General features: G+C 43.2%; 3 non-coding genes across 3 annotated transcripts; 2 read left to right on the forward strand and 1 right to left on the reverse strand.

Annotated features, from left to right (window-relative positions):
- Positions 1-16,225: 16,225 nt before the first annotated feature.
- TRNAN-GUU (transfer RNA asparagine (anticodon GUU)) lies at positions 16,226-16,299 on the reverse strand. The gene has a single exon. It is a non-coding gene; the product is annotated as a tRNA-Asn (tRNA).
- A 738-nt stretch (positions 16,300-17,037) lies between these two features.
- TRNAH-GUG (transfer RNA histidin (anticodon GUG)) lies at positions 17,038-17,109 on the forward strand. Its single transcript has one exon. It is a non-coding gene; the product is annotated as a tRNA-His (tRNA).
- Positions 17,110-20,736: 3,627 nt separating this feature from the next.
- Positions 20,737-20,808, forward strand: TRNAE-UUC (transfer RNA glutamic acid (anticodon UUC)). Its single transcript has one exon. It is a non-coding gene; the product is annotated as a tRNA-Glu (tRNA).
- Positions 20,809-20,979: the final 171 nt, after the last annotated feature.

The raw sequence follows: 20,979 nt of genomic DNA on the forward strand, positions 1-20,979 counted from the left end.
TATTTCCATTAGAATGGGCTGCCCTAGAGAAATGTGTATGTCCACCAAAAGACATATAAAAGAATGTTCATACCGATTCAAAATATCCTAAACTGGAAATAACCCATGTGCCCAACAACAGCAGAATAAATAAATATGTTGAGATATATTCATACAAGGAACACACACAGAAACAAAGAACTACATGAAAAGCACAGATAAATTTCAAAGATGTAACGTTGAATGAAAGAAGTCAGACTCGTGCCCCTCTCCCACAAAAAAGCCAGTACATACTTTATGATTCCATTTATATCAAAATAAAAGGGAGGAAAAACTAACATTTATTGATAGAAGTCAGCAGGTGGTGAGAGTGGAGATGACTCTGTGAGCTCTTGCGTGGAAAGAGTCATGAGGAAGCTTTCTGGGGTGTGGAAATGTTCTGCACCTCAGTCTGGGTGCTACATCAGTAGTTATTCAGGTTGATCTACATTGGTAAAGGTTTTTGAACTGTACATTTTTCTTCCTTTATATTTATTATTCCTCAGTAAAGAAAGTTGAAAGCTCCTTGGTTATTGCTAAAGTGATGTTGATACTTATTCTTCTGGTTTGGCCTAGGCTGGGATGCAAAGTAAGTTCAAAATATTTACTGTGACATTTTTGCTGTCCTCAGGTTTTTGACTTTCCTTGTTTACCAAAGAAAAGAAAAATACAATTCCCCATTCCCAAGCTGTCCCTGGTGTTTTCTTTCTCCTCACTTTTTGTCTCTTTTCTAAATCCTGTTTTATTCTTTGTTTAATGACATCATTCTAATAACTGTTTCCCATTTTTATGAGTAAATGTGTGAGATAAGTCATTCAAAGTCTCTCATTTACTACTACCATTTAAATATAATTTTCGTATTGACATCTGTATACACATCATAGCTAGCTTTGAAATATGTTCAGGAAATATGAAATATTTCCATGAAAAATTTAGCACTTGCATCATTGGAAGACGGGTCCTTCCTAGTCTTTAAGTAAAGCCAGTTAGCCATTGGTGTACACATAACGAACCCGTTGTAATTCCCTCTGTGTCTAAACCTCTTTCCTCCTCCATTCTGGTCCTTGTGTCTCACCCTCTGCTTCTGGTGGATCTGGGAAACCTGTTGTGCTTTTGCTTTGTTCCAGGATGCTCTGTTGCTCTCAGGAGGCACTTGGGAATTAAGGATAATGGCATCCGGATCCAAGCCCCTGAGTTGCCAAGTCTTCCCTGGGCTCGGCCGTTCGGCTCCCATTGAGGGTCAAGATCTCTCCATCATCGTTCAAGTCCTACCTCAAAACTTTTTCCTCACTTGTTCTCTAAGGCCATTGTTTCTCTGACTTCCATGCTTATTACTGCTGTTTTCTCTGTGCAATAGAGAAATCTGCCTTGTGAAAATTCATTAAAATGCTGTTCTTGAGAATCAAACACAATATCCTGGGCATGGGACAAAAGTTCTACCACTGTCGCACAATTGCTGACGTGACAGTCTTACTCCTACATCACTTAAATCACACAAAGTTTGCATAGCTCTTTGTGGTCTCCCAACAACCAGAGCCTGGATTCACTCACTTGCCCTGTGTCTTCAAAAACAGAAACTCCTCAGTGTACAACATTTGGGCCAACACAGTGCTACAGCAATATCAGTCAAACTTGAGAGGGAAGGCATGAAGCTACTATTTGGGTAGAGCTCTGCGACCAGCCAAAACAGCCGAGACCCCATCTGTGAGAGAACATGACTGGCTGAGGCTCTCAATCCCTTGGTGGAGGTGTGGGGATTTATTGAGGAGGCAAAGGCAGCGGGAGAGACGGCCCCAGGGCTGAGCTGACATTCAACTGTATCTAAGCAGGTGGAGAAAGCCATTCAGAATTGTTATTAAGTGTGAGATCTTATTAAATTTGTTTATTGCTACAAGGAAATAAAGCAGATGATTTTATGGCATAATGGATATTCTCTAACCTGTGCTGTCCTATACTGTAGCCACTAGCTACATTGGCTATTCAAATTCAGATTAGTTAAAATTAAGTGAAAAACAAATAAATAAAAAACTCAGGTTCTCAGCACTAGCCACATTTCAAGCACTCAGTTGCCACCTGTGTCTAGTGGACACCATCTTAGGCAATGCAGATCTAGCTCATTCATCTAGCCAGTTACACACGAGATATTTTGCTTCAAGTTCCTGACTTCTTGCTCAGCATGAGATTCATTTTAGTCTATTTATTTCATCCCCAGTGCCAGCAGCTCTTGGGTCTGTACTGATCTCTAGGTGGTCCCTGAGCTTTGATTGAGAGGAGGACTCTAGTGTGGGTAAAGAACCATTGCATGCCCTTGCTTTTTGGGGGCAGTGATAAACAGGGCATAACAAGGGTTTTCTGACATTGATTACTCCAGCCCCAGCATTGCTCTAGTCTACTCTAAAGGCTGCTAATGCCGACCCCTCAAGGGAATGCTTGTGGAAGCTTATGAGGTCTGCTTATTAACTCTGTTATTAACCATAACAACGCTGGGGCTTTTTTCCCCTTTGTCTAATTTTACAGTGGCATCCTACTAGTGGCAATTCATACTGGCATTTTTGTTGTGGTAAGGATATATAATTAATTTTAAAAATAAGTTTTCCACATAAAAGATATAAATCAATGCAAGGAAAATATTAGGTAATCAATGACACAGGCACATGGATATGGCTAAATGTGAAAGTGCTACGTTCATTAATTAACTTTGCAAAACATGATTTTGGCTCATTTTTATAGCACATTGCCCCCACCCCCCACCCCCTTGTCACTCCAGTAGTGATCCCTCTTGCTCTAAGTCAAGAAGGTAGGAGTGCTCAGCTGTCCTCTCTGCACTTTGAACACAAAGGCACTGTCACCTTCTCCCATGAGCCCCTCTCAGGAACTCCCTTGTTCAGACCATTAAGAAGAATGCAGGCCTTGGCATTGGCCTTAGAGATGACTTTATGGATTTGACATCTAAAGCAAAGGCAACAAAAGTAAAAATAAACAGATGGGACTACATCAAACTAAAAAGCTTCTGCACAGCAAAGGAAACCATCAACAAAATGAAAAGGCAACATAGTGAATGGGAGAAAATATTTGCAATTCTCATCTCTGCTAAGGGGCTAATATCCAAAATATATAAAGAACTCATACACTTCAACAACACGAAGACAAACAATTTGATTAAAAAATGGGCAGAGGATCTGAAGCGACGTTTTTTCCAAAGAAGACGGATGGAGGGCCAACTGGTGTGTGAAAAGACAATTGACATCACTAAGGATCAGGGAAATGCAAATTAAAATCACAATGAGCTATCACTTCCCACCTGTTAGAATGGCTATCCTGAAAAAGACAAGAAATATCAACTGTTGGTGAGGATGTGGAGGGAAGGGAACCCTTATGCACTGTTGGTGGGAATGTGAATTGGTGTAGCCACTATGGGAAACAGTATGGAGGTTCCTCAAAAAAGTAAAACTGGAGCTATTGTATGATACTTGTGGGTATTTATCTGAAGAAGATGAAAACACTAAGTCAAAAAGATATATGCAACCCCGTATTCATTGAGACCTTATTTGAAATAGCCAAGATAGGGAAACCTAAGTGTCCATCTACAGATGAAGGATAAACAAAATGTGGTGTATATATATATAAATATATATATATAATAGAATATTATTCAGCCATAAATAGGCATGAAATATTTCCATTTGGATGGACAACATGGATGGACTTTGAGGGCATTGTGCTAACTGAAGTAACTCAAAGACAAATACCACATGATTTCACTTATCTGTGAAATCTGAAAATAAAAACTAAAAACAAACCAAAACTGAAAAGCAAGCTCTTAGATACAGAAAACAGATTTGTGGTTGCCAAAGGTGAGGGGTGGAGGTGAGTCAAATGTTGAAGGGTGTCAAAAGGAACAAACTCCTAGTTAGAAAATAAATGTCATCAAGATATAATGTACAGCATGGTGACTATAGTTAATAGTACTGTATTGCATATTTGAAAGTAGCTAAAAGAGTAGATCCTAAAAGTTCTCATGACAAGAAAAAAAATTCTTTAGCTATGTACAGACGCAGCTGTTAACTAGACTTATTGTGGTGATCATTTTGCAATATATACAAATATCAATTCATTATGTCGTACACCTGAAATTAATATATTATTGTTTGTCAAGTACACCTCAATAAAAAAAAATTGCAATTAAAAAAAAAAGGTTCAAGGCTTATAAACACTTCTGGTTAGGAGATGTGATTGCATCATCCCTGGAGCCTGGAGTCTGTTTCTGGGGAAGACTAAATGGTTTTCTTTGCTCTTTCTCCTCTTCTTCTCTATCTCGCTAATTAGTTCTGAGTATTTTCTAGGCCTTACTTTTAATCTTCTTTTTCTCTTAAAATCTTGGAGGTTGAGCAAGAAGGAGGGAATGTCAAACTTAGTGAAGTCTTCTCCATTTTCACTGAGCATTGATGGCATAGAGGAAGGGCTTTGGAGGTACACTGCCTGGATCTGAGTGCTAGCTCTCACTGTCACAGGGCTGGGACCCTTGGGAAGTTAGCTCAGCCTGTCAGTGCCTCAGTGTCTTCCTCTGCAACAAGGGATCTTAAGACTTCACTGTCTCAGTGTCGTTATGAGGACTAAATAAATTATTACACAGTAAAGCACTGAGGAATCATGCTGGTCACACAGTAAAGCTCTGGAAAAGCTGTTATTATTATGATTATTATTATTATTATTATTATTATTATTATTATTATTATTATGTGTTTTCTTTCCATTTCTAACTGCACCACTGCTGACTTTCAACATTCCCCAGAATAAATTAGGACCATATTAGCAAACAACTTCTGGAAAACTGGTTGCTTGATGAGTTCAATGGTGATTTAACTGACAGTGAAGACACTGCTGCTGGTTTGGATCCAGCGTCATCAAATTCTTGGACCCTAGACAGATATGACGATGGCTTAGCTCGCAGTAGACTATCTTTTGCGCCTTCTTCTAGTAAGAGCATTTTTTTTGTTTTGTTTTGAGGAAGTTTAGCCCTGAGCTAACGTCCATGCCCATCTTCCTTCACTTTATATGTGGGACGCTTACCACAGCATGGCTTGCCAAGTGGTGCCATGTCTGCACCCGGGATCCGAACCGGTGAACCCCTGGCTGCCAAAACGGAATGTGCGAACTTAACTGCTGTGCCACTGGGCTGGCCCCTAGCAAGAGCTTTTAATGTCCAGTCATACTTACCCCAAGTATTATAAGAAACATCCAAGTATGTCCAATAACCCCATCTTTTTGTTGTTGGGTTTTTTAGAGGGGAGAGGTGTTTTCTTTTTAAGAAATCAAAGGAGGAAATATAATTTTTCTGGAAGTATAGAAGATTTCTTCTGTCAGTTATGATGGAGTATTTGTAGCAAACCAGCATTCATCCTGAAGACAACTAGATAAAGTATGGATTAAAGGAATTCTGTTTGAAGCCTTTGGAGAAATACCAATGCAGCTAGGACCCACAGGATCAGCTCCAGAGAGAGAGAGGAGCTCATTGGAATGAAAGTACTTCTCTCCATTTTCCCCTCAGGGCATTTGCCAGTTCTTGGCAAGGAACAAGAGACTGAGAACCTGGGGAGAGGGTACCTGCTAAGAGTCAGAGAAAACAGCAGCACATTGTCATCTCATGGATCTGGAGAGAAAAGAAGAAAAAAAGAGACATGTGGAGCTGTCCAAGTATTCAGACTTGAGGAGTCAAGAACCTGGAGTGGGTTGTAAGTGAGCTGGATGCTTGGTACAGGATTTGCCCTGAAAACATTTGCAAATTAAGCAACGTGCATATAAGAGGGTACAAACGCAAGAAAAGTGTGGCAAATAAGAGTGGAATTTTCAGCAATATCATGGTGCTCAGAGGATAAAAATTGAAGTTCAGGACTCATCAAAGAGGAGGGGTCAAGGAAACACCCCAAGGTCTCAGGTAAGAGCCTTGGCAGTATAACAATACAGCAGTGTGAGCAACTAGCTGCAGACTGACAGCTTCCTATGAGTGCAAACAAGCTGCAAATTGGCTTATTCAAGGACTGGATTGGACTGAGGTGATCTGCCCTTCTGCTGTCTGCTGGGGGAGAGGGTAAATAATCTTCAGAGAAAGCTGATGTCATTCAACCTATCCATCATTTTTCACACAGGTTCAACATTCAATGACAATACTCTAGGACTGTAAAGAAACAGAAGCAAGAGAAAGAAAGCAAACCATGGAAATTGATTCACAGGTGATTGAGGTATCGAAGTTAGCACATAGAAATATAAAATGATACACTTTAGCTCTTCAGAAAATAGACAACATGATAAAAATTGTCACCAGGGAAAGAGAATCTATTTTAAAAATCAGTGGAAATTATAGATAGAAAATATGTAATACTCATCATTTTAAAAAGTCAGTAGTTCCGTATATTAGCAGTTTGGACCCGCTTGAAAAGAGACAATAAGCCTGAAAATATGTACGTAGCAAGAAACTCTCCATAGAGTTGAGGCATAGAGAGCTAAAAGGAGTAAAAATTAAGAAAAGAGGGAAAAAAGGGTGCAGGTATGTCATAAAGGTCTAACAGAAATGCAGCTAAAGTCTCAGAGGTTAGAGTGGCCAGAAAATGGGACAAAAACAATATTGAGAGATATTATGGACAATTAAGGAAAAAACAGGATGATCTATCAAACCACCTGTGCAAGAAGATCTATGGACTCCAAGCAACATAAGGACAAGACAACCACACCTCAAACTGCTGAACACCAAAGATAGATGAAAAATTCATAGCAGCACCCAGAGGGGGGCAATTCCTATTACACCGTTATAAGATTGGGAGCTAAATTCTCAGCAAAAAACAAGGAAAAGAAGACATTATTGAAGGGCTAAGGCAATATAATTTCCAACACACCACGAGCTACTAATCTCTGACTGAATAGCTTGCAAAGGAAAGTGAAGTGAAGACCTGACCACATAAGCAGCAGACCCTAACCAAAGGAAAAGCAAAAGGTCTCTCTTAAGGCGGCAGTTAAATGATCCCCAGGGAAACGTGGAAAAGGAAGGAAGGAATGAAGAGCAATGGATAGGTTAAATATGTGGTTAAGTCAAATAAACATTACTATGCAAATAATATCGTCTATGTGATTTAAAATAGGTGTTGAAGTAAAGTTAAGGCCAATTACTCAAAAATCAGGAGGAGAGTAAATGGAATTAAGGTGTTTCAAAATGCTAGCACTGTCTAGGAGATGTTAAATGTTCTAATTTATATCAGTCTTTTGCACAGACTTTACAGAATACACAAAAGTGAAAAAATATATATGTATATCAGAGTAAAACTGAATTAAAATAATTATTCTTTTTGAGAATTCTCTAGTTTTAAAAATAATTAAATTTATTTTTGATGTTAAAAATGTAAATGTAAGAAGCATACAGTATAACATGATAAATGTATAAACCGTTGTAACTATGAGCCAGACGAATGTATAGAACATTTCCATCAACCCAGGAAATTTCCCTTCAAATTTTCTCAGAGGGAACCACTCTTTTGTTCTGACGCTTCATGGAAGTCGACTTCCGCAGGAGTATCAGAAAGGTACCTTAAAAGAGATATGTTTCAGGAGTTGAAAAGCATTTTTTTTGATAGGCATCTTTGGCTGAACGTACTGTTTGGGGGGATTATGCATGTTATTGCCTGATACGTAGTTTGGTTGTTTTTACTGTGGAGTATTAATCCCTTATATGAGTATACAATGGTTTGTGTATCACTTCTCCTGGCCATGGACATTTGGATTTTGTCCAGTTTTTGCCTAGCATAAATGACATTGCTATGAACAGTTTTGTAGAAGCCTTTTTCAATGTATGCATTCATTTTTCTTGGGAAGTAAATAGAAGTAAGATTACTCGGTAACAGGGTAGGTATATTTTTAAATTCATGAGAAACTCCCAAGTAGTTGGAGGGTGATTGTGCTAAATTACAATCCAATTAATATCACATAGTCATGTCATTCACACTCAGGTAGGGACGGAGAGAGAGAACAACTTTGAAAATCAATTTTTCTCTTTTTGTTTCAGGTTACTGCTTATATTCTCTTCCTCTCTATTTTACTTAGGTCATATTGCTTTTTAACATTGTGTGATTCAGGTGTACATTATTACACGTCAGTTTCTGTATAGACTGCATCATGCTCACTTCAAAAGTGCAGTTTTTATCCATCACCATACATATGTGCCCCTTTACCCCTTTTACTCACCCTCCTTCCCCTTCCCCTCTGGTAACCACTAATCTGTTCCTCTTATCCATATGTTTGCTTATCTTTCACAAATAAGTGAAATCATATGGTGTTTGCCTTTCACTGTCTTGCTTATTTCATTTAACATAATACACTCAAGCTCCGTCTATGCTGTTGCAAATGGCACAATTTTGTCATTTTTTATGGCTGAATAGTATTCTGTTGTATATATGTACACTACATCTTCTTTATCCATTCGTCCCCTAACGGGCACTTTGTTTGCTTCTATATTTTGGCTATTGTGGATAATGCTGCGATGAATATAGGGGTGCATAAATCTCTTTGAATTGTTGATTTCAACATCTTTGCATAAATATCCAGTAGTGGGATAATTGGATCATTGATATTTCTGTTTTTAGGTTTTTGAGAAATCTCCATATTGTTTTCCATGGTGACTGTACCAGTTTGCATTCCCACCAGCAACGTATGAGGGTGCCCTCTTCTCCACATCCTCTCCAACATGTGTTAATTTTAGCCATTCTGACGGGTGTATGATGATATCCCACAGTAGTTTTAATTTATATTTGCCTAATAACTAGTGTTGTTGAACATCTTTTCCCATGCCTGTTGGTCATCTGTATGTCTTCTTTGAAAAAGTGTCTGTTCATATCCTCTACCCATTTTTTGATCAGATTGGTTTTTTTGTTGTTGTGTTGTATGAGTTCTTCATATATTTCAGAAATTAAATCCTTGTCAGATACATGATTTGCAAATATTTTCTTCCAGTTGGTGGGTTATCTTGCCACCAACTTGCAGAAGCTTTCTAGTCTGATGTGGTCCCATTTGTTTATTTTTTCTTTTCTTTCCCTTGCTGAGTAGACATAGTGTTGGAAAAGATGCTGCTAAGACCAATGTCAAAGAGCGTACTGGCTATATTTACTTCTTGAAGTTTTATGGTTTCAGGGCTTACCTTCAAGTCTTTAATCCATTTTGAGTTAATTTTTATATATGCTGTAAGATACTGGTCTACTTTCCTTCCTTTGCATCTGGCAGTCCAGTTTTCCCAACACCATTTATTGAAGAGATGTTACTGTCTCCATTGTATGTTCTTGGCTCCTTTGTCAAAGATTAGCTGTCCACAGATGTGCAGTTTTATTTCTGGGTTTTCAATTCTGTTCCATTGATCTGTGTGTCTGTTTTTGTGCCAGTACCATGCTGCTTTGATTACTATAGCTTTGTAGTATATTTTGAAGTCAGAGATTGCGATGCCTCCAGCTTTCTTCCTTTTTTCTCAGGATTGCTATGGCTGTCCGGGCCTTTTGTTGTTCTGTATAAATTTTAGGATTCTTTGTCCTATTTCCATGAAGAATGTCATTGGGATTCTAATTGGGATTGCATTGAACCTGTAGATTGTTTTAGATAATATAGACATTTTAAATGTGTTTATTCTTCCAATCCATGAGCATGGAATAGCTTTCCATTTTTTTTGTGTCATTTTCGATTACTTTCAATAATGTGTTGCCGTTTTCAGTGTATAGGTCTTTCACCTTCTTGATTAAATTTGTTCCCAGATATTTTATTCTTTTGTTGTTGCAATTGTAAATGGCATTGTATTCTTGACTTCTCTTTCTGCTACTTTCTTATTAATGTATAGAAATTCAAACATTTTTCATAGGTTTATTTTGTACCCTGAAACTTTGCTGTAGTTGTTGATTATTTCTAATAGTTTTCTGTTGGATTCTTTAGGGTTTTCTGTATATAGAATCATATCATCTGCAAGAGCTTTACTCCTTCCTTTCTAATCTAGATACCTTTTATTTCTTTTTCTTGCCTTATTGCTCTGGCCATAACCTCTAGTACTATGTTGAATAAAAGTGGTGAGAGTGGGCACCCTTGACTTATTCTTGTTCTCATAGGGATGGCCTCCAGTTTTTCATCATTAAGGATCATGTTGGCTGTGGGTTTGTCATATATGGCTTTTATGATGTTGAGGTACTTTCCTTCTATGCCCATTTCATTGAGAGTCTTTATCATAAATGCATGTTGGATCTTGTCAAATGCTTTCTCTGCATCTATTGAGATGATCATGTGATTTTTAGTCCTCATTGTGTTAATGTGGTATATTGCACTGATTGATTTGTGGATGTTGGACCATCTCTGCATCCCTCATGTAAATTGCATTTGATCATGGCGTATGATCCTTTTAGCACATTGCTGTATTCCATATGCTAATATTTTGTTGAGGATTTTTGCATCTCTGTTCATCAGCGATATGGGCATGTAATTTTCCTTTTATCTGTTGTCCTTGTCTGGTGTTGGTATCAGGGTGACGTTGACCTCAAAGAATGAGTTAGGTAGTGTCCCATCTTCAATTTTTTGGAATACTTTGAGAAGCTAGGTATTAAATCTTCTTTGAATGTTTGGCAGAATTCTCCAGAGAAACCATCTGGTCCTGGACTTTTGGTTTTTGGGAGGTTTTTGATGATTGTTTCAATCTCTTTGTGATTGGTCGCTCTTGTGATTAGCCTATTCAGATTCTCTATTTCTTCCTGATTCAGTTGTGGGAGGTTGTGTGCTTCTAAGAATTTATCCATTTCTTCTAGGTTATCCAATTTTGGGGCACATAGTTTTTCATAGTATTCTCTTCTAATCCTTTGTATTTCTGTGGTATCCATTGTAATTTCTCCCTTTCATTTTAAATTTTGTTTATGTGAACGTTATCTCTTTTTCTCTTAGTGAGTCTAGCTAAGGGTTTGTCAATTTTGTTCATTTTCTCAAAGAACCAGGTCTTAGTTTCATTGATCCTTTCTATTAAGTTTTTAGTCTCTGTTTCGTTTATTTCTGCTCTAGTTTTCACTATTTCCCTCCTGCTGACTTTGGGTTTTGTTTGCTCTTCTTTTTCTGGTTCACTTAGGTGTAGGTCAAAATAATTTATTTGAGATTTTTTTGTTTGTTTGTTGAGGTAGGTCTGTGTTGCAATTAATTTCTCTCTTAACACCAATTTTGCTGCATCCCATGAGAACTGGTATGTTGTGTTTTCACTTTCCTTTGTCTCTAGGTATGTTTTGATTTCTCCATTGATTCAATCATTGTTCAGTAGCATGTTGTTTTGTCGCTGCCTATTTGTGACTTTCCCAGCTTTTTTCTTGTAGTTCATTTCTAGTTTCATAGCATTGTGGTCAGAAAAGATGCTTGATATGATTTAAATCTTCTTAAATTTATTGAACCTTGCCTTGTTTCCCAACATATGGTCTTATGAGAATGTTCCATGTGCACTTGAGAAGGATGAGTATTCTGCTGTTTTTTGATGGAAGGTTCTATGCATATCTATTAAGTTTATCTGGTCTCCTGTTTCATTTAAGACCCCTGTTTCCTTGTTGAATTTCTGTCTGTACAATCTATCCATTGATGTAAGTGGGGTGCTGAGGTGCCCTACTATTATTGTGTTGCTGTCAAGTTCTCACTTTAGTTCTGTTAGTAATTGCTTTATACACTTTGGTGCTCCTGAGTTGGGTGCATATATACTCATAAGTGTTATGTCCTCTTGGTGGAATGTCCCTTTTATCATTATATACTGCCCCTCTTTGTCTCTCATTATCTTCTTTATCTTGAAATCTGCTTTGTCTGATATCAGTATGCTACACCTGCTTTCTTTTGCATACCTTTTATTAGAGTATCATCTCTCATCCCTTCACTCTGAGCCTACGTTTGTCTTTAGAGCTGAGAAGTGTTTGCTGGAGGCAGCATATTGTCGGGTCTTGAAAATCTATTTTTCGAGGTTTTTCTTCTTCACCTTGTTCCAAATACTTAATGGCAGCTCTGAAGGTGGCTGTGGTCACACCAAGTGTCACCACCAGCCTATTCAGGTCTGGCAGCAGAGCCATAGAGAGATATTCCGAGGCAGACCGCCCAAGTCTCAGACTCATGGACGCCTGGTCGGAATAGATGCCCATGAAATGAGGAGGGTCAGGTGATCCCTGCCTCCCCAGTCATGGCTGTGCCACTCTTCAGCTCTATACCACTAAAAATGCTTTCTTGTGTCTGCTCTCCACCCCTCCATTCCATGGCCTAGATTTTATCAGACTCCGTTAGATAGCCGTGGCCACAGGCCTCTGTCAATGGCTTCAGAGCAGCCTAGGCATGACCCAGAGGGACACCTTTTACCCAGAGAGACCCCATTTGCCGAGGGCACAGCAGAGAAACGCTATGGAAAAAGGGCCTGCAAGGAAAGAACATGTAGGACTGGTACATTGGAGCAGAGGGGAGGGCAGGGAGAGCAGGTCCTAGGATTCCTGGGTGAATTCGAAGCACTGGTCATTTGCTGACAACTGAGGGCAGTGAACAATGGGCTGTGAAAAGGGCCACTGAGGTGCAGCCCCACACCCCTGGTGGGGTAACATCTACACTTCTCGGGGACAGGGGGTGCCTGGGGCTCAGGCGCACCCAACCTGCCTGCTCCTGCAGCTTCCAGGAGCTGGGATTAGTGGGGAGACTTCTGCACAAGGGTGCTTAGTTCTGGAAATGGAAACCCTGCGTTTGATCCAGGAACACGAAGCCAAACTGTGGGTCCCCAGGGCCCTGGTTTGGGAGTAGGTACGGAACCCTGAGCCAGGGTCTCTTGGGAGCTGCAGTCTCCTTGCCTGAGGGATCGTTGGTGCTTCCCGGAGTCTTTTTCAGTTAAAAAAGTACATGTCTGGATTGGTTGTGGCAGGACCTAAGGTTTTCATAGATACATCTTTATATCCCGATACTTGTTTCCGTAGTGTAGTGGTTATCACATTCACCTCACAAGTGAAAGGTCCCCAGTTAGAAACAACTTCATCTTCCTGAAGTCTACCTTCATGTTCAAAAAAGTACAAATGGAGGAGACCAGGCATGGAGCTGCAGGCGCAGCTACATTTTCGATTCACAAGAAACATAGGAGAACTTCAATTACAACCTGAAAGCCTACTCAGCACTAGGAAACAGGACTTGTGTGTCTGCTCTGAGTCAGATTGGAGACCAGGACACAGTCAGTTAGTCAAAGGAGGGCACATGACTAGGCTGACTTCAGCTTACATTTAGATCGAGAAATCCCCTAACCTTCTCATCTATGGCCTAAATCTTCTCTACAGGCTGACAGGTATCATGTCTCTAAAAACCAAGAGTTTCTTTCCCACGAAACACACTTGGTTTTCCCATGCACACTTGCAGAACAGGTTGATTTGCATGACGGAGCTAAAGAAAACGAACCAAAGCCTGCACTTGGGGCTTTAGCCAAAGGCACATAGATGGAGACTCATGCTCCACTGATTGAACTGATCTGGGCATGAAAAGGAACCTGTACCCCTTTTCTGTTATCAGGAGAGCCCCTTGAGCCAGTTCAGAGATCAGGGAGCAGACAGACTCCGCTCCTCACCCCCTGAGAGCCAAGTCCGACCTTACTCAGAAGGAAACCAAAGTTGTGCCACACACCATGCTAAAGCTACACTAGAACGGAACACAGCCCAGTTCCCTTGTGCTCAGGCTTCAGAGCCCAAAGCACCTCAAGCATCGCCTGGGCTGAGAGAGGTGAAGGGTGATGAGCAGCAAGATAAGAGCTGGGAGCCTTGCATAGCTGCATTCAGCACTGGGGGGTTGGGAATCACCTCCACTTCTGCTTCCTGTTCTCAGAAATCTAACCTTTACTTTCAGAATTTTCATCTGCAGAGGCCAAATTAGCCCTTCTATGACCCCCCCGGTGGCCTTGGGCTAGGATCTGGTGGTTTCACTACCACTCCCAGATTGATTCCGGACCGACAAAGTCTTTTGGCAACGCCTCCATATGCAGGAGTCTTCCTCTTCATCCCCAGAGGTGTGGTGGGCCTCAAAGTCCAGATGCAGAGAAGAGCCTCTGTGCAGAGGCCAGGCCACAGGGGCAAGGCATCTCTCAGGCCTCGAGAGGTGAGATGTGATGGGCAGCCTGCACTCCTTCTCCCTTCATCTCAGAAGCCTAATGTCTCACTTTCAGACTTTTCACCGAAAGAGTACTTGAGTTTCAATCACTCCTTAAAAAAGTAAGAGAGAAAGAAAGAAACAAAGGAAAGAAAGGAAGGAAGGAAGGAAGGAAGGAAGGAAGGAAGGAAGGAAGGAAGGAGGAAGGAAGGAGGAAGGAAGGAAGGAAGGAAGAAAGAAAGAAAGAAAGAGAAAGAAAGAAAGAAAGAAAGAAAGAAAGAAAGAAAGAAAGAAAGAAAGAAAGAAAAGAGGGAAAACATCTTTGCCTGGAGATTTTCTAATTAAGAGTGAAATAAAAACACGGTGTTACTATAATGCTACTGCATATTTTTATAGATTATAGGGTGAGTGTATGTTAACAGGTTAAGAGGAGGTGTTGGTACCCTTAGGGGAGTTTGGTGAGCCCTGCCATCACTGTCACTTCAAGAAGTGTAACGCACGTGCAATATCTGCTCCAGGAAGTAAGGTGCTGTCACTGGCAGCATGCTGATTTCCTGAGGTGCTTGTTCAAGAAAAAAAATTTCCTGTTTCTTGGTTTCCTGCCTTCTAGATCTGAAGTCATCCATTTTCCCATTCAGCGCCATGCTTCTCTCGTGGCGATCACTGCTAGCGTCCCTGGGCTGGGGCTGGCGGAAGCACCTGGGAAGGACGTGGACCAGCGGCTGTGCTCCCGTGTACCTGCACCCCTTTTTGATGCCTCCAGATGTGGGGGCCACAGGGACAGACCTTTGGTTTGCTCACAGTGCAGCATCTCTCCAAGAGCAGGAACTGGCACCTGTGAGCACCTAATAAATGCCTGATGATTGAAGGCATTCTAATTTGAGGTTCTGGAAAGCTGAAAAGGAGGAGAAGAAAGTGAATAAGACTGGGGGTAGCCTAGAACGTGAGAGCCAGAAAGAGAGAGAGATAGACATGGATACATGTGGAGAGAGACAGAGACAGAGAGACAAAGAGTGAGAGAGAGAGAGAATGTTCAAGAACCAGATTTAGTGTGTGAGAAATGTGAAGAGGTGTGATATCAGACTGTGGTAAGTGGCAGATGTATGTTATAAATCCTAAAGTATTTGCTGAAATAACAAGGAGTTATCCGAGGGGAAGAAAATGAGGCTCCAGTGTGTCTAATAAACCAACAAAGGAGAGAAAATGAAATCGTATAGAAACCATGTAAACACTATGATAGAGCAACTGCTCTTCCAGGACTCTACTCTAAAATACTAGTACAAGTGGCCCAAGATATGTGTACAAGAATGATGACTGCAGCAGTATTTGTATCCATCAAGTCACAGAACCAACTAATTTAAAAAGTACATGGAAAGGGTTAAATAAATACTAGTACGAACAAACGATGTTCTCCCGAGCTCTTCTGTGAGGATCCGTGATGATCTTATGATCTTGGTTTACATGCTCCTGTTACACACAAAATACAGAGAACAGGCGTGTAGCAGTCGGGGAGACGTCTCTCCACCCTTACTGAGAGGATGTGCAGAGTAGTGATGCAAGAAAATGTTGTATATTGAGGTGTATGGGGAAGGCATTCTAGTTTAAACTTGATTTGGCCTAAATTTTATTTAAACCAAAGAAGCCTGATGTATGGCCTGCCAAACATTCATTGTACATCTGCTTTAATCATTATCCCAAAGTGAAGAATGAGCTCTTGGAAGATAAGAATTGCTGCCTCCCTTCTTCTGATGCCAGTACTGTTTGAAGGTAAATTTTCCTTCGCATGATGTCAGGGTCATGTTGACACGCTGTGTACCTGCTAACCTGTAACAAAACATCTCCTTGAATCCTTGAGGAACGTGCCCCTGTCATGCTTAGTGTGCGCCTCTTTGTTTGGAAATGCTGTATAAGGTTGCCGGAAAGCACTCAGAAGAAGAGCTCTTTTTTCCCTTGAGAAGGATGCACTCCCTGAGCTATAGTCCTCAGCTTGGCTCGAATATAACTTTCTGTTATAGGATGATTATTGATTATTTTCCTCAACAGTAGAAACAACCGGAAGCTCTTTTAGGACAGAAAAGGCGAGATGCGTCCCTGAGTGGGGTTGAACCACCAACCTTTCGGTTAACAGCCGAACGCGCTAACCGACTGCGCCACAGAGACACGCTGCAGCATGGTTTCCTTCCCCTCCGAGAGCAAGCACTATTCAACGCTAGGCGGAGTCATCCGCTTTTTGCAGGATTTGAAGTTGTCCAGGTTCCAAATCCTCGAAAACCGGAGAGGCGGAGTCGACGCAGCCAGTGTTTTTGTCTCCTTGGAAACCCTTGCTTTGGGTGATTCCGAAGGTAAAGTGCAACCGAACGGCCTCGCCTGGCCTTGGTCCACAACCTCCTCAGATGCCAGCGCCACAGAGACGCCTGGGGCCGCGACCCCTCGGGCCTGGGCCGAGTGGGGCCCAAGGGAAGCTGAACGCCCGGTGGGCTCCAGTGGCGGCTCTTCCCGTTTGCTCCGCCTTCACCCGACCATCTGCGCCCCCGGCGCTCCTCTCAATCCACTCGGCTGCGGTCGGTTCGAGGAGGGAGCCGGAAAGAGGGAGAGGAGGGCTCAAAAGCGGCAAATGCAAGGAGGCGACAAAGAGGAGGGGGAGGCCAGGTTGCAGACAAGGAGACTTCCCAAGAGTCCTGTGCAGAGGCGCGGGCGGGATTTGGCAAGATGAGGATTGTTGTTGTTTTTAAAAGCAGGTATCAGAATCGAGAGGATGGGAGGGGAAAACGGAGAGCGGGCAGAAAAGAAAGAAAACGAGTACCTGCACTGTCCAAGAAAAACCAGCGCAGTAATTAGAGGGATATGACGTCAAAATTCATAGAGCAAGGAACAAGGCCGCCCCCGGGGCTGTGGCGTGCCGTGATCGTATAGTGGTTAGTACTCTGCGTTGTGGCCGCAGCAACCTCGGTTCGAATCCGAGTCACGGCACTGTTGTCTGTCATGTCTGGCTTTTTGCTTTTACTTTGTTGAACCCCGCACAGGGTTGCGCCCCTTGCCTCGGGGCCAGGGAGCAGCTCTTTCCGCCGGCCACTAAGCGCGAGGAGGGCAGGAGAAGAGAAGGAAACGCTACAGTGCGCTAACCTTGGTGCGGGTGCGTTCTCCGTTCCCGTGCCTGACCAAAGTACACTGGAGTAAATTATCTTCAGTGGTGCTCCAAAAGGGGAGCGTCGTTGATGCCCTATTGGGGAAAAATGTTGTCTCTCTGTTGCTCAAGATCTAAACGGTCTTAAAGACCAGATAAAATTTTTCATCAGATTAGTGACACCTCTTCCATAGACCTGCCTAGCTGGATAAACCTTGGCTCCTGGCAATCTGTGCTCCCTGAGACTTTTTCAATCCTTGGCTACTGTTCTCCTTAGAGCCATCATATTAAACTCTCTGGTACTTTGCATACTCTCAAGGATTCTAAACGCCTGTTGGCAGCCACTCACAGGTCAAATGGTATCCATCAAAATCGGACAACTGGAAGAACTCAACAATAACCACATAAATGATGATGATGGTGACTAGAGGACTCTCAGCCCCGATGACTCATCTAGCAGAGACAGTGAATATGTGACTCCTGGGCCTGGGGACATTCACAGTGGTAACTGAGAGTAACACTATACTGGATGGTCATGCTCTGGGGGTAAGATCATGACCAAAAGGGGAGAATTGCTCAAATCAATCACAAGTGGAGATCAGACTTGAAAATTATCTGAGCAGACCAAACAGTTTAGTCATACAAGCCGTAGCTAATGTAGCAAATTTTGCAAAACCAGTGGAACTTAAATAGGGCCACTTCTGGTTAATGCCTCTGAAAATCATAAACGAAACTTAAACTGGTCCCCAAAATTGATATGAGGTAACCACTTTAACCAATTCGCTATCACTAGTAAACCTCTAATGGTATAGACCAACACTGTGAAGAATGAACAGCCACTGACCCCTCACTCTATGAGCTGCTTTATAACAATATACCTCTGTGCCTCATTCTGTATTCAGTTTGAGTGCTCCCAGTTCCCAAACTGTCTTTTTGCACACAACGAATTTTTACTTATGACTATTTCAGTGATCCAGTGGTTTTACTTCTGCTAGTTCTGAACTTTGGGCAGGGCCTCAACATTTTCATCTGCCAGATTGGGCCAACAAGAGAACTCCATACTGTTTTTGACATAGAGTCCCATGGAGGGTCCCTAAATTGCTAAGCTGATCCTTGGGTTCCCTGTTGCAGATTGGAGGCTGAAGGAGAGATGACTTTTTTCACATAAGAAAAAAGAGGAGGAAGAGGCAGAGATACAGAGAGGGGGCAAAAATAGACTAGAACCAGAAAACCGATTTTAGGGTCTGGCACTGGATGTCATATTTTGGAGAAAGAGAAGACGCTGATGAGCGTATCCAGGGAAGAATAACTTTAGTGGAAGCAACAGACACTTAAGGCCATTCTATGATGTTTTCCATTTGTTTATGTGTAATTCTTCTCCTTATCTTTGTAGAAAAGGCACAGGTGAGCTCGATATGTTTGTCTTGTGTTTTTGGAATGCACGCTTACACAAAAATGCCTGCCGTGATTCAAATATTCTCCTGTGGACCTTCTAGACTTCTCTTAGGTTCCACCACCTGTACAATAAAAGCAGAATGGGCCCGACATGGGGACTCTACCTGGGAAAGTGCCATTAAAATTAAAGGGGTGTGAGAGGAATGTGACACTCTCCACAAGAGTTGCTTTCCTTGCTTTGAGGTTGTTGCACATGCTTCACACCAGATCGACCCTTTCTTCGAATGAGAGCAATTGGGAAAACAACCAGCTGCATCCACAGAAATCTTGGGTAGGGAAGTTCAAACACTACCAAGTAGCAGACCAGGGATGGCCTATTCACCGGTGTGCAGGTCATCGTCCTCTGCTTTGACCACTTTGGCAAACTGGAGACGGGACTCCACTCACCTTCACCAGTCCTGAGAGATCGCTGTTCCAGAGGAGGTCAACAGCATGGTACCAGTAGATCCCAAAACTTCACAGGATTTTTCTCCTCTTCCCTTTACTCTCTCTTCCACCTGCCCAATAAGGGAGGATCCATCGCCTTTCTCTCCTGTCAGGACGCTTTCTGGCTCCCTCTACAGAACTGAAGCGGGCAGCCGGTTTCCCCTAGGTGTCCCTCCTGGCCTGGTTGTCTCCCAGGACATCACTCCCCAAGGGCGGGACCGGGGGAGCCTGGAAAACTGCATGCGGGTCGTGGAGGTCGGGCATCGAGGGTCCGGCACCACAATCAAAGCCCATTCTTCCACCTGCCCCACGCACCTGCTCCTTGGGGATGCCGGGGGAAGTCGAGTAAAGTGCCCCCTAAAGCTTCTCTGCAGGCTGAACCAAAAGAGGTGTGAAGTTCTAGAAGGGGAAAGAGGAACCTCAAGGAGCCAGACTACCCCCCTGCCTGGCTGGCCATTGTAGACAGGCTCAAAAGAGGCTGATTTCCAGGACAGAGCCAAAGAAAAGTCCAAAGGGCACAAAGACCCATGATCTTGAGAGGAAAAGTCTCAATTCCTAACATCCACTTGGGCCCAGGGGCCCAGAGTTGAATGGATCCCCGCACCTTGATCAGGAGAGTCATCTGCACAAGTTCAGAGACCAGGAACAGGAGGGACTATGCACGTCGTGGTTCTCAATCCGGGCTGACATGCGTCCTTGGTCCACGACCCTCGTCCCGCTAGTTTGTCACCAGGCCTAGTCTGGAGACACTTTTGATTGTCACGCCTGGGGGGAGAGGGGGAAGCTTTCCTCTGCCATCAAATCATCAAAGGCCAAGGATGCCACTAAACATCCTTCAATCCACGGGTGGAGCATTCCCCTGGAAAAAGATGATCGGATCCTAACTGTCAACGGGGCCGAGGTTGAGAAAACCCAGAGCAATCAATGTCCCACACACGTGACAACAAAACAAAACTTCCTGACTAAAGGGATGTGGGGTCTCAGAAAAACTCCGGTGGCGGAGAGAACGCCTAGGCTTTTGGCCTGAGCATATGGAAGGATGGAGCTGGCATCGACTAAGGCGGGAAAACTGCAGGTGCAGCGGGTTGTAGTGGGAAGATCCGGAATCCAGTTCAGCCGCCTGGGACTGAGACTTGCTAGAAAGCGTTTCCCCTCCACCGTCTGTCTCCGTTCCTGCACCCACCTGAGTCCTTTGGGAGGTTGGAAATGCCAAGCTCTCAGGTCTCCGTGCTCGGGCCCCTTCTAACTCTGGGCGCCTCCCCACCCACCTCCTCCCACGAACCTCGTCCACTCCCCGGCCCCCGCGACCTTCTCTCCCCGCAGTGGCGCGTCCCCGGGGCAGTTCAGAGGTGCCGCCGGGACGAGGCGACGAGGCGACTCGCTCCGGCACGGGTGGTCCTGGCGGGCCTCCGGGGCTCTCGGTGCGTCGCCTGCGGGCTCCCTTTTCCAGAGAAAGCAGGGAGGGAAGGGCTTTACGAAAGGATTCCTGGTTTAAGACGCGCGTGACTGGCTCCCAGAGCCCAAGGCGTCCCAGAGCACAGAGCAAACCTCCCTCTGGGCGGAAGCAAGGAAGAGAAGCACCAGTGTCCACTTCCCTGGTGGTCTAGTGGCTAGGATTCGGCGCTTTCACCGCCGCGGCCCGGGTTCGATTCCCGGCCAGGGAATCCTTTTGCACCGTCTGTCTGCACACACGAACCTTTCTTTCCTCTGTTGAGGGGTCCTGCTCTCTGCTCCTCGCACCCAGTCTTCAACTCCTGCAGAGGAAGGGGAACAAGGGTGGGCCCCTTCTCAGGGGACACCGCTCTTGCTTGTCTCCACGTCAGCCACCCGCAGAA

This window comes from Equus caballus, chromosome 5, assembly GCF_041296265.1.
Source record: "Equus caballus isolate H_3958 breed thoroughbred chromosome 5, TB-T2T, whole genome shotgun sequence".
In the NCBI taxonomy this organism is placed as follows: Eukaryota; Metazoa; Chordata; class Mammalia; order Perissodactyla; family Equidae; genus Equus; species Equus caballus.